Consider the following 13021-nt stretch of genomic DNA (forward strand, 5'->3'; position numbering starts at 1 on the left):
TTCAGATTGTCAAAATCTGCGTTTTGGTTTTAGGGGAATGGAATGTAGAGAAAACTTAAAACTTTGCAATTATTGTGTGTTATGGGAAAACAATACGCTAAACTAGATTCATATACTAAAAAGTGATGTGAAACTATTTTTTAATAGAAAGCTGGCCACCACGGCAGTAAATAATTGGCAATTGTGTTCCAATGAATGTGACCCATATGAATCAATTTGTTGATGTATTTTAATATTAAATCTCTATTCGTATCTGGATCACGCTTCATTGGAACACTACAAAAGTCTTGGATACATTTTGCGTTTGCCAACTTTTGACAATCCCTATGCTAGTTACATGAAGAGAACATAATCAGATGACATGAGCCAACCATATAATTGAGCCCTGGAAAATATCCAACAAAAATACTAACCGCAGTGTCGCATTGCCAGCATAAAAAAACATTTAATTAATAACAGTGGCTGTAAAGCTGTACTGATTCAATACATAATTTTTCACATAGTAACTAAACTATGGATTTAGATGTTGGCATGATCTCCATTGATTATGCCAACCTAATAAAAACACACTGCGGCTTTTCAACGCACGCACTTATGCGGCATTTTTTGCCCCAACCGAAATAAGCACGCGTTGCAACAATGTAAAACATGTATGAAAACGTCAAACAAAAATTGGAAATCGAGTTAGCTTTTTACGCAGTAAATTCAGGCCCCTATTATGAGCATTATTCGATCTTCGCTGGCTATCGAACATCGAAAATCGAATTTGAAATTGGTATTACGACAACTCATCTCTGTCGAAATTTTCATTGTGTATCTAATTTTCAAGCGAATAGAAATTTGTTGTCGATGCTTTATCGAATAGAAAAAGAATTGTTTAAAATGTTAGTTTTTTGTATTTATGTTCTCCTTTTTTACTACCTACTAGTAATTTTAAACTATTTGAAAAAATTGTATATAGGTTCAAGGTCGTGAGTACAAAACAACAGCTTGAAAGACTGGTTTCAATTATGGAACAAAATCCCCATATAGCAAAGGAACTTTCACATTATAGAAATGCAACTTTGCTTAATGCAGCTCAGCCTCCTCGTAATTCAATTTTATCCATCTTTCACAAATAAAATTTTCCAAGACATTCAACACCTCTTATAGTACCACAGACACGGTCGGCTGGGCAAGTCCAAGTGCATTTTCGTTTTCAACGCTCAGTTGGTAGGATCCCTGAGCACAAAATCGGAGAACTGTTGCCAAAATTAAAAAATATTAGGAATAGACTTGGCTCTTGTGCATTGCTGCAGCAGTTCATCTGTACTGGAGAACAAGTCCATGAACGCTTCTTTGGACACCCTGAAATTTTGAATAAATCTATAACAAAACTTATAATTTCAACAATTTATCAACTTATTTAGAAAGCTACATTTACGTGGTGGAATTCATTTCCAAAGGATTTGAAGCATCTCCCCCGTCTTCTACTTCTGGCTAGCTCCAGTAAGCTTTCCTCTACATCTGAGAAAACTGCCACATAAAAACAAATTGATTAAAAAATATACATCTATAGGCATTTTGAGCTACTATTTATTATTTAATAAATGTTTTTAGATTTTTCAAAAAAAATGTGCATCGTTTGTTTTCGAAACCACTTTGTTCCAAGACTCCTTTGGGGTAGGTATAGAGGACTTGCAAGGAAAGATTACTAAAGGGCTAATTAAACTTCCTTAACCTCAACGCCATAGTCGGAACCATACCCATATCCCTAACCATCTCCAATGTGAACGATTAATGGTGTTTTACCTTAAAAATCATGAAAACTTCATAAAAATGAAGAAAACGCAAAAAATGGCAAACATATTCTACAAACAATAAGTCTCTTAGTCAAACCTTATCCAAAACAACCCTGCAAAAATCGTGTGACCAAAAACGCACACAAACACACGAATTTTTGACAGGGGTGACGATTTGGAATGAAAAATTTTTCAAATGAAATAGCATGTTGACAAATTTAGCTTTCCCACAATGTATCGTGCTCTCTCGCACCTATTATTTTAATAGGGATAGCAAAATACGTAATTTTTGCGTGCAAAAAAATTCGCCATTTCTAATTCAGCAGAGACAGCAAAACATTTGGTGGTCGAAAATTTTTTCAATTTTGAGAGTTTTAAATGGAATATCTCCGGAAATATTTAAAATTAACAGGGAGTTCTCCAGATCACATATATATATATTTTAAAGCTCGCAGACTTATAATTTAAAAGTAATTTGGTGTTAAAGTTTGCAAATTTCTATACAAATTTTATTTGTGTATACGTATATATATGTGGCAGCACAGCTTTGTAATGTCATCAATAAAATATATGTATATATATATATATATGTGCATGTTGCTACAAAAGCGCGATTGATTTAATAAAAACATTTATAATAAGTGAAAACAATGCAAAAATGAAATGTGAAATATACTAAAATGCAATTTAAGTTTATCGTTGCCAATTTATATAGATATGTATGTGGATTAAGGTTTTGAAAGATGTGTAAATTGTAATTTAAAGTTCTATAGAAATTTTTTAAATTTGCAAACTTTAACAACAAATAACTTTTAAATTATAAGATTGCGCACTTTAAAATATATATATTTGTGATCGGGAGAACTCCCTCTTTCATTTGATACCAAGTTTTACCCCGAACTCGGGGGTGCTATTCTAAAATTTTCCCAAAGTCTTTAATATACAATGATTTTTGCTGTTTATTTCGACAAAAATTTTTGATTTGATTTTTGTGCTCATCGAAAGAATTCACAATTATATAGCACCATGCCGCGAATAATGATAAAAGGTGGTGTGTGGAGAAACACTGAGGTAAGCATTTGACGCGACTGGTTACTCTTGGCCGTTTATTAACTAAATTGATAACTTTCAGGATGAAATCCTCAAAGTAGCTGTAATGAAATATGGCAAAACCCAGTGGTCACGTATTGTATCACTGCTGCATCGCAAATCTGCCAAGCAATGTAAGGCACGCTGTTACGAATGGCTTGATCCTAGCTTAAAGAAGACAAAATGGTCACGCGAGGAGGATGAAAAGTTTTTGCATTTTGCCTAATTAATGCCAACACAATGGCGTACAATTGCGCCGATTATTTCAGAGGGTTAACTGGCACCAATTGTTCACACCAAATTGTTAGGTACAGGATTCGCCACGGGTAGGTGAGGTTGGCAATCACAACCTCTTGAATCATTTTGGTCGGCAGGTATGCCGCGGATATATTCTTGGCACTTGTTATTGATGGCTTTTATGATGCCACCAACACTACCTGGACAGACGCCAATGCTCAGTCAACCACCCAAGCCGTGTCAACCCCCAATACCCGGACACGTCCGGACGTCCTGGTTATAATGTATGCTAATACAACTAATAATTTGCTGATGATTATTTTTGTGTTATTTTCTTTAGCAACCACCTGAACCTGTTACTGGTAAATATCAACAGCCGCAACAGTATGATCAAGCCCAACGCCGTTTAGATCCCGATCAGATGCCAAATCCGATAAGCGTTATCATTGAAAATCAAAATAGCGCTGGTGGTCTTTTATTACTAATGCTCAGGGTTTATTACCACCATTGGTGACCACAAAATATGTGGTAGAAGATCAGGGTAACTCATCGCCACGTTACGTTAGGTATCGATAATCGAAATTAATGTTTTGTTTGGCAATTACATTGATCTTTCTTCTTTGCAGGTCGTCTTTGTATTGCATACATGCAACAGCTGATTTATTAAAAACAACAGCTTTGTCCATTACACTTACCGCCTCACCAATGGCACGAACGGTTGAGGGTGAATATGAGCCACCCATTGTAAATTTTGGTGAATTGGGTGCAATTAGATCTAATCGTTGCAAGGCTCAATAGCAACTTGTAGATGCTGGTCGTCGTTTCCAAAATCTAATGTGTAAAGTAACAAGAGATGGTAAAAAAAATCTTTCACTTCTACTTGTGTTCATTGATCCATATTTTTTCTCAACAGTGCCAACTGCATATTTCCAACAGTTGGGCCATACCGGACAGCGTGTTGATAAATATGAACGTCCTGAACTTGTATTGGGTACATGAGTATTTGTGTAAAAAATGCTTGGGTACCGATAGCTCTCATGGTAAACCTCAACTCATATCCACATCAATGCCTCGCATTCAATTGGGTTCACGTAGTATGGACAAGCATATTGTTGATTCCAGTGGTAAGGCCACAATTTCAAATGATGGGGCAACCATTATGAAACTATTGGATATTGTGAATCCAGCCGTAAAACTCTAGTAGACATCGCCAAATTTCAAAATGCTGAGGTAAGTTTTTTGTTATATTAGACGGTTAAGCGCCAATTAAGTAAGTAAGTAAGAATGTGTAGAATAAAAATGTTTCTCTTATCAGGTCGGCGATGGCACCACTTCAGTAGTACTTTAAGCAGGTGAAATCTTAAAACAAGTTAAACCATATGTTGAGGAAGGCGTGCATGCACGTATCATCATTAAAGCTATACGTAAAGCATTGTAATTATGCATGACCAAAATATGACATGGCTGTACATGTGGAAGCGTCAATCAAAGGAACAGCAAAGTGCTTTATTGGGAAAATGCTCTGCCACAGCAATGTCCTCCAATGTCCAAAAGTATCAGAAAATTGTTAATGCTGAATGGCGTCTCCTGTACAATAAAATAGGTAAGTAAGGCGCCAATGTTGTGTTTTCTAAACTACCAATTGGTGATGTTGGTACACAGTATTTTGCAGATCGTGAAATGTTCTGTTAGTGTACCAGAAGAAGATTTGAAACGTACAATGAAAGCTTGTGGTGTAGCTGTTATGACTACAGCTAATGATATTAATTCAAGTGTTTTGGGTCAATGTGATTACTTTGAAGAACGTCAAGTTGGTGGTGAACATTTCAACATTTTCCAAGGTTTGATAGTGGGTTTGACATTAACTTCATTTTTATAGTTTATAATTATTTAAAGGTTGCGTTAATGCTAGAACATATACATTGATTTTACGTGGCGGTGCCGAACAATTTTTGAAAGAAACTGAGCTTCGTTACATGATGCTATAATGATTGTGCGGCGTACAATTAAACATGATTCTGTTGTTGCTGGTAAGTCAAAATACAAATTGAAAATAATTTCTAATCTTAAATTGATAAGTAAAATTATTAAAAGATTGTGTCCAACTCCGGAAGAAAAAACTATAAAATTTGTGTCAGTGAAATGATAATTATTGCTTTTGGTTGTTATTTTGAGGCATCGTCATCGAGTTCCTTCTGATCGTATATGCCGGTTCTTTTGCATTCTTTTACATGCATAAAGTGTCGTTTAAGCCTTCCTCGCCCTCTCCTCCACGTTGAGCTTCCATGACAGCTTACTGTCTAGGATCATTCCTAGATATTTTGGGCAAGGTTTCCCCGTAGGGTCGCCCCTCCTAACTTAGGCCTGGTCCAATTAGGGACCTTGTACCTCTTTGAAAACAAGACCATATGCAACGTCATCTGCGTAAACCGTAAGTTTTTCTGGTCCCTCGTAGAATCCCCTAAGCAGTTGGTTAATGACCAGCGTCCACAGCATAGGTGATAGCACCCGGAGTGCCCCTGTCCACTAATTTCGTGGCCGCGTACAATCCCCATTGCGATGTAATCTTACTGCAGTTTAACATGCAGTCGATCCATCTGGGTAAGGCTGGATGTACTTTAACGTAATTAAGACCATCAATAATCGCCCATTTAGAAAGCCCCGGCAATGCTTCTAGAGCATATTCCTTATATTCCAGGGCTTTTTCTATGCTTATTACCACCCTATGCAATGCGGTGTCTACTGACTTGCCTTTGGTGTACGCCTGTTGTGTTGTGGAGAGCAGCTTTTCATCCACGTTGGACTTTATGTACACATCTATCAGCCTCTCAAAGGTTTTGAGCAGAAATTATGGGTCTATAATCTTTGGGATACACGTGACCGATCTTCCCCGCCTTTGGTAGGAAAGCTACACGAGCAGTTCTCCAAGAGTGCGGTACATGATTCAGTTTATGCACCCATCGAATATTATTTTAAGCCATCCCACGACCGCCCTACTTGAAACTTGTAGCATGGCCGGACATGTACCATCTGAGCCCGGCGATTTCACCACCACTACGAGGTCCTCAGTAGTGTAATTAGGCAGCATATATGAATGCAGCTGTTTCCTTACCATTACTACAGCTCGCACCCGTCCTTCCGTTTGCGCATAGTAAACGCCAAATCCGCGCGCGCTAAGTTCAGAACCCTTTCCTCCCGATGGAAGCCACGGCTCCTGGATCAGCGCGTTAGGAGGAGGGGTTCGCTCGACGCCACTTTACTGTGTTGGAGGTTTATCTGTATGACTCGCAGTACCAATGGGCTGCTTGTCCCCCTCCAGCACCTTCATCGTGACGTCGTCGTCCTCCTCTAGCCCTTTTGGTTTAGAGTGTTCGAAGCCCCCTTCAGCCTCTTGTACCTGTTGTGCCGGGTGTTCCTCTGTGCGACTCAGCACCATCTGGCTGTTGGTCCCCTTCTAACACATTCGGGGTGACGTGGGCTACCTCCACCTGTCTTTTTTCCCTTAGGCTTTTGAGGTCCTTTTCGACGTCCACCGTGTTAGGACTTTAATACCCGCGACTTCTTTTCCTGAGTCGCATATACATTTTGCCTGTACCTAAGGACATTTTTCCAAGCTGCTCGTACAATATATCCTCCGCCTGCTTGTTTATTTGGAAGATGTATAACTAACCTTCGTCCGTAGGCCGAGATACAGTAAGGACCTTCGAATCCTGTGTTCGGATTCTGATTTTGCAAAAGTCGCAGTGTATCCTCCGACTTCATCACGCATGGTATCCATACCTTAACTTTTGTTACCTTGGGGATTTGCGCTTTATCCACCATCTCAAAACGAGCGTTCGTGCCCTGCCTTTGGAGGTTTGGAACCACTTCCTCCAGCCATCGCAAGCTCGCGATGTTGTCGCACGCTATCATCTTCATACCATTATACCATCCCCCGAATCAAAGGTTGGAAGGAGCTTACTTGGTTATTCCCGCATCATCTTAACTTACTTACTTACTTACTTAATTGGCGCTTAACCGTCTAAACGGTTATGGCCGTCCAACAAGGTGCGCCAGTCGCTCCTTCGCTCCGCCAACCGGCGCCAATTGGTCACACCCAGGGGGGTTTAAATCGTTTTCCACCTGGTCCTTCCAACGGAGTGGGGGCCGCCCTCTACCTCTGCTTCCATAGGCGGGTTCCGATAGAAACACTTTCTTGGCCGGAGCATCATCTTTCATTCGCATAACATGGCCTAGCGCAGCCGCTGCGTTTTAATTCGCTGGACTATGTTGATGTCTGCGTATAGCTCGTACAGCTCTTCTTCGGTACTCGCCATCGCCAACGCGTAGAGGTCCATAAATCTTTCGAAGAACTTTTCTCTCGAACACTCCCAAAGCCGCTTCATCTGCTGTTGTCATGGTCCATGCTTCTGCCCCATATAGCAGGACGGGTACGATAAGTGACTTGTAGAGTATGATTTTCGTTCGCCGAGAGAGGACTTTACTTTTCAATTGCCTACCTAGTCCAAAGTAGCATTTATTGGCAAGATTGATTCTTCGCTGGATTTCAGTGCTGATGTTGTTGCTAGTGTTGATGCTGGTTCCCAAATAAACGAAGTCTTTTACTATTTCGAAATTATGGCTGCCAACAGTAGCGTGGTTGCCAAGGCGCATATGCGCTGACTCTTTGCTCGATGACAGCAGGTACTTCGTTTTGTCCTCATTCACCATCAAACCCATCTTTACCGCTTCTTTTTCCAGCTTGGAGTAAGCAGAACTAACAGCGCGGGTGTTTAGGCCGATGATATCAATGTCATCAGCATATGCCAGTAATTGCACGCTTTTATAGTATATTGTTCCAGTGCGGTTAAGTTCTGCAGCTAGTATAATTTTCTCCAGCATCAAATTAAAGAAATCGCACGATAGGGGGTCACCCTGTCTGAAACCTCGTTTAGTTTCGAACGGCTCGGAGAGGTCCTTCCCAATTCTGACTGAGCTGATGGTGTTGCTCAACGTCATTTTGCACAGCCGTATAAGTTTTGCGGGGAAACCAAATTCAGACATAGCGGCATATAGGCAGCTCCTTTTCGTGCTGTCGAAGGCGGCTTTAAAGTCGACGAAGAGGTGATGTGTGTCGATTCTCTTTTCACGGGTTTTTTCCAAGATTTGGCGCATTGTGAAAATCTGGTCGATGGTAGATTTACCAGGTCTGAAGCCGCACTGATAAGGTACAATCAGCCGGTTCACGGTGGGCTTCAATCTTTCGCACAATACACTTGAAAGGACCTTATATGCGATATTAAGAAGGCTGATTCCACGATAGTTGGTGCATTTTGCAGTATCCCCCTTCTTGTGGACTGGGCAAAGAACACTTAGATTCCAACCGCTCGAGGTCAAAGGTCATTGCCTTAATAGCACCGCAGAAAAATTCCTCCAATTCTTTTCTCCTAGAGAGAACAATAATTGGGGAATAGGAATTTCAAATCTTCGAAGTCCGCTGATTTGCCAATTGAAATTTTGTTGCGCATTTCTATTTTTGTTAACAAATTAAAAGTTTAGTTATTGTTGCGAATTTGTTTAAAATTGAGAAAAAAAAATATAAGCAAAGCAACAGGGAGCAACAAACGAATGATGCAACCATCTTTCACACGTTGTTATTGTAGCAGTGCTTCGCCCCATCCAATAGGTGCGACCGATCAGAAATTATCATCAATATGCTCTAACGGGAGTCCAAGGAAACTTGCTGTTTCGACAGGGGGGACCATAATGAAAGGGGTGTTAGAGGCGTTGATTCCACATTACAATTAAAGAGATGGTTGGTGTCATGTGGGGACACATTGCAAGCGGGGCATACATTTTGTATGTCGGATAGGTAAGAGTTTAACCTGTTACAGCATCCAGAACGAAGTTGAGCTAGAGTGACTCGCTTTTCTCTGGGGAGTATGCGTTCCTCTTCCGCGAGGTTTGGATACTTTTCTTTCAGTACTGGATTCACCGGGCAATTCCTAGCATAACGGTCCGACGCTTGTTTATGGAATTCACCAAGGACCTGCTTGTGTTTTCTCGCTTCATACGGCTGGGTTCTCAGGAGCCGTATTTCCTCAAAATGCTTACGGAGATGACTCCTTAGGCCCCTAGGCGGTGCTGGTTGACCAATCAGATGTCTGTTGGGATGCTCAGGTTTCTGGGTATTCAACAGGAACTGTTTGGTCAGCATATCATTTCTCTCCCTGATGGGGAGTATTCTCGCCTCATTATGCAGATGGTGTTCTGGGGACATAAGAAGACAGCCCGTGGCAATTCTGAGAGCAGTATTTTGGCTTCTTCTGTGGGTAATTTTTAGGCTTGGCGACTATATGGGTGACGCATAGCACTTAATCGGCTGGCTAATTGCTTTGTGTGTAGTCATGAGCGTTTCTTTATCCTTTCCCCAGGTACTGCCAGCGAGGGATTTGAGGATTTAGATACGGCTCTGATTTCTCGGAACAATTGCGGCTGCGTGCTCACCAAAATGTAGATCCTGATGAAAGTCACACCCAAAATTTTAAGGTGTAAGACAGTCGGTAGGGTAATGTCATATGGTCGACATTTGGCGCGGCCATGTTTTAAAAAGGATCACCGATGATTTGGTTGGTTGCAATATCAGGTTTCGCGAGGCGACAAAACTGGAGAGATTGGGGAGATAGCTGTTTATTTTATTACAAAGCTCATCGGTGTAGGAAACAATAGCATAGGTGTAGAAGCAATAGTGACTCCTTCTGGTGGTAAACGTAGCTATTGAAGTTAAACAGAAATTTGATGAATATGAGTTTTTTTTAAGTTATTGCAAAAAAGCGTTGAGGATTTTTAAAATCTTACGAGGTACCTTCGTACATGTTTCTAAGAATGAAGAATGAGACCTATTCAAACTTCGCTATACTTTAACATACGATACTTTACCCCATTTTAACACAACTATCATTTATTGATTTTATTAAATTTTATAAAATGTTTCTTCCTCCACAGTTCCATTTCCGTATTGGATGGTAAATATGGCTTTCGCATTTTCTCCATCAATAACTGACAAGGTGGAAAAAATCTATGCGCGTAAATCGCAACACATCTTGGTCGAGCGTTTCTTCAATAGCTCTCTAGTGGTGATGGTGACAGCAGAAAAACCCAACTGTTTACAAATGTTACAATATATCAATTGCGTCTACGGCTCAAATACCCACATTATATGAATGAATCGAACGCACCTAATTGTCTGCCTAACGGATAGTATACATATTCATCAAATCGAAAATATTGCATCAAACGAACTGGGTCTGAATACTGAAACAGTACACATATTCAAAATCGATGAGGAGGCTGTGATGATGGTATAGGGTGAGTTGTTGAATAACATACGAAAACCACTTTAACCCATCTATATATTTGCATTACAGCTAACGCTTTACAAACAGCAAAAATCGCTGGCGCCAAGCAATTGGAAAAGGCAGTGAAGCATTCATCACACTGTACGGATGGTGTAAAGTTAGAAACTGCTGTTGTAACAGCTGCCACCGACACAACGGTCATCTCTACTTCGCCGAGTAACGGCTCGTCCGACTATCTATCGAAGACAGTATAATCATATCTTTTGCCAACACAGGTTAGCGATGTGCTTGCACAGGAAAAGATTTCAATTGGAAAACAAAAACCAATTAAGAGAGTTTATTTATTATTAAAGTATTTACTTTTCTTTATATCAACAGTATTAATTTAAGTTGCAATATCACGTACATATATAATAAGGGATGTGATACGATTGCTGTCGGAATTAGATTTGAAACCAATCAATACTCCTGCTAAGGGTTGTAGAATTATTGCTTGAATAATTAGATTTAGAACAATAATAAGTCTGACTTAATTACAAGTCGTACATTTTTAAATTCATCAATTACGACAGCAATCGGATTCTACGACACCTCTGAATATTCTTGATCTGAAAAAAGAGTATACCTAATCTGAATTTCTACTAAGCTTTCAGTTGTAGATTATTCAAATAATTGGAGTTTTTTCTAAAGCTTAAAATTATTTTCTACTCGCTTAGAAAAGATTTCAATTGGAAAACAAAAACCAATTAAGAGAGTTTATGTTATTATTAAAGTACTTACTTTTCTTTATATCAATTGTATTAATTTAAGTTGCAATATCACGTACATATAAAATAAGGGATGTGATACGATTGCTGACGGAATTAGATTTGAAACCAATCAATACTCCTGCTATGGGTTGCAGAATTATTGCTTGAATGATTAGATTTAGAACAATAATAAGTCTGACTCAATTACTAGTCGTACATTTTTAAGTTCATCAATTACGACAGCAATCGGATTCCACGACACCTTGGAATATTCTTGATCTGAAAAAAAAGAGTAAATCTAATCTGAATTTCTAATTAGCTTTTAGTTGTAGATTTAAATTGATTCAAATAATTGGAGTTTTTTCTAAAGCTCAAAATTATTTTCTGTTCGCTTGGAAAAGATTTCAATTGGAAAACAAAAACCAATAAGGCGAGTTTGTTTACTATTAAAATAATTACTTTTCTTTATATCAACTGTATTGATTTAAGTTGCAATTTCATGTGCATATATAATAAGGGATGTCGTAATACGATTGCTGTCGGAATTAGATTTGAAACCAATCAATACTCCTGCTAAGGGTTGCAGAATTATTGCTTGAATGATTAGATTTAGAACAATAATAAGTCTGACTCAATTACTAGTCGTACATTTTTCAATTCATCAATTACGACAGCAATCGGATTCTACGACACCTTTGAATATTCATGATCTGAAAAAAGAGTAAACCTAATCTGAATTTCTACTAAGCTTTAAGTTGTAGATTATTCAAATAATTTGAGTTTTTCCTAAAGCTTAATATTATTTTTTTGCTCGCTTAGAAGACATTGGAAAACAAAAACCAATTAAGCGAGTTTATTTATTATTAAAGTTCTTCTGTTTTATATGAACTGGATTAATATAAGTTCCAATTTCATGTACATATATAATAATATTGAAAATAATAAATATTGAAAATTCAATTTTTTTGGTTCATATTTTATTCATATGGCTGCTCCAGGTAAAGTAAATCTGCAGGTAAAATTCACGTTATATGGCGGTTATATAAATGGTAAAACCGCAGTAAAATTGATTGTCAAATGGCTCGAAAATGTAGAGTGAAATGACGGAAAAATGACCGCCATTTGACGAGCATTGTGACGTGTGTGAGTAGCACAGTGCTATGCTCACATCCTATAAGTGGGAGCGGAATGCACGATCACATTAATAGGAACGAAACGGAAAATTTGGTCACAAAAGTTAATCACGCCCATGCAAACGTGACTATGAATATAACCGCTGCAGAAAGTCACAATGACCGTAAAATGACTAGTAAAATGACGTGGAGCGTTTTTGCAGGGAATAAATGAAATGTACAAAAAGTTAATAAATTCGCAAACTCAAATATTTTTAGGTTATGGATATGGTGAAAACCCAAAAACCAATTGGTTGGCAATGATATAGTTATAGCCTTAAGCGCCAAATACACGACACGAACATTTCCGCGAGCATTCCCGTTATGTCATGTTTTTGCGACCTTTTCTGTCATGTATGGTTGTGTTTGCCAGTTCGCGAAAATGTTCGCCAAAAATCAAAATATTTTAATTTTTGGCGAACATTTGCGCGAACTGTTCGTGCGTGTATGGCGAAATAGCTCATAATCTTAGTAATTTCTGAACGGAACAGACGTGCGCGGAAAAGTAAAATGGACAATAAAAAATTTCTGAGTGAATTTATTGAAATGTATAAATCTTTGCCATCAGTGTAACAAGTAAAAAGCAAAGATTATATATATATACATAAGATATTTTTTTACGCTTAATTGCAACAGCGAGCAATATTGCTGCAGCA

The 13021-nt window shown here is 38.7% G+C and overlaps 1 long non-coding RNA gene across 4 annotated transcripts; it reads left to right on the top strand.

Moving 5' to 3' along the window:
- Nucleotides 1–2068: 2068 nt before the first annotated feature.
- On the top strand, nt 2069–11946 carry LOC137243164 (uncharacterized). Of its 4 annotated transcripts, none has more exons than XR_010950462.1 (11): nt 2069–2251; nt 2606–2852; nt 2914–3391; nt 3448–3673; nt 3734–3963; nt 4021–4337; nt 4423–4710; nt 4770–4948; nt 5004–5137; nt 10092–10454; nt 10514–11946. It is a non-coding gene; the product is annotated as an uncharacterized lncRNA (long non-coding RNA). The 4 variants fall into 4 exon arrangements; XR_010950463.1 differs by having other exon boundaries at nt 2644–2852; XR_010950464.1 differs by lacking the exon at nt 2069–2251 and having other exon boundaries at nt 2293–2852; nt 4780–4948.
- Nucleotides 11947–13021: the final 1075 nt, after the last annotated feature.

The sequence above is a fragment of the Eurosta solidaginis genome, chromosome 3, assembly GCF_040869045.1.
Source record: "Eurosta solidaginis isolate ZX-2024a chromosome 3, ASM4086904v1, whole genome shotgun sequence".
Taxonomy (NCBI): Eukaryota; Metazoa; Arthropoda; class Insecta; order Diptera; family Tephritidae; genus Eurosta; species Eurosta solidaginis.